The sequence below is a fragment of the Crocodylus siamensis genome, chromosome 1 (genome assembly GCF_052110815.1).
Source record: "Crocodylus siamensis isolate JL-2025a chromosome 1, ASM5211081v1, whole genome shotgun sequence".
NCBI classification, from domain to species: domain Eukaryota; kingdom Metazoa; phylum Chordata; order Crocodylia; family Crocodylidae; genus Crocodylus; species Crocodylus siamensis.
In genome coordinates, this window is record NC_143395.1 from 133807389 (window position 1) to 133808458 (window position 1070).

The 1070-nt window shown below is 40.3% G+C and overlaps 1 non-coding gene across 1 annotated transcript; it reads right to left on the reverse strand.

The window, feature by feature from the left end:
• Window positions 1-642: 642 nt before the first annotated feature.
• On the reverse strand, window positions 643-747 carry LOC149873355 (U6 spliceosomal RNA). Its single transcript, XR_016440091.1, has one exon. It is a non-coding gene; the product is annotated as a U6 spliceosomal RNA (small nuclear RNA).
• Between the last annotated feature and the right edge of the window lie 323 nt (window positions 748-1070).

Here is a 1070-nt window from a genome sequence, read left to right on the forward strand (position 1 = left end):
TACATAACTGCAGTGCCAATGTGAACCTGACCACATGGGCACTGGTCATGGATGGCTCCATGGTGTGGACATTTACAGATGGGTATGGAAAGCCCAGGTGCTCAGTGTCACAACACTAGACCTCAGAGGCAACTTTCTGTCTACATGCTTAGGGTGCCTGCAGAAGGCCTTATGTTTATACCAAACTAATTAATCCTAGGAATAATGGATGGGGCATACAAAAGGAAGAAGGAGGAAGGGCAATGGTGATGATAATGAGAGAATGGATAGTCCCATAGAACTTTCCCTTAGATTCATGCATTTGGAATGGAAATAAATGAGCTGGCTGAAATGGGTGTTAGGGAGAGAATGCAATTTGTCTTACTAATAAAAAGAGAGTCCCCCACAAAGGAAATTCTAATTTAGGTCTGGTGCTGTAGCATTAAATGGTAATAGATACCTGAATAGTGAAAACCCACGGTTCTTCACTTACACTGGAGCAGATACTCTGTGGGCCTCAAAATTAAAGAAATCAGAGAGAAGAAATGTATTGAGCCCACCAAGGCTTCACTTTTAGACAGAAACTCAGAGGCCCACACCATGCTTTGGGTTCACAACCTGCTCATTACTAACTCAGCACACAAGCTGCTGAGGCACAAAAGAAAAAATATGGAACATTTCACAAATTTGCATGTCATCCTTGCACAGGGACCATGCTAATCTTTTCTGTATCATTCCAATTTTAGTAGAGACAGTGTTAGTATTTGAGAAGAAAAACAACACTGCTAGACTGGTATCACACACAAGTAAACTCAGTACTAACCTGGGCATGATTTCCAAAGCATTTGTAAAGCAGTGTTATCTTGAATTTTTTATCTTGTAAGTCTCAGTGTTTCTGTAATATAGCTAATTGAATATTTGGCTGCTGGAACAACTGACAGACACTTTAGAGAGGGAAAGCCAAGTGTAGATAATAGCCTCAAATAGCATAAACTGGGAAACAAGATTTAGCATGACCCCAAAAACAACTGAATGATCCTCAATATGTTACCAGCATATACCAGTTCACTGTTTGGAAACATCATTATGAC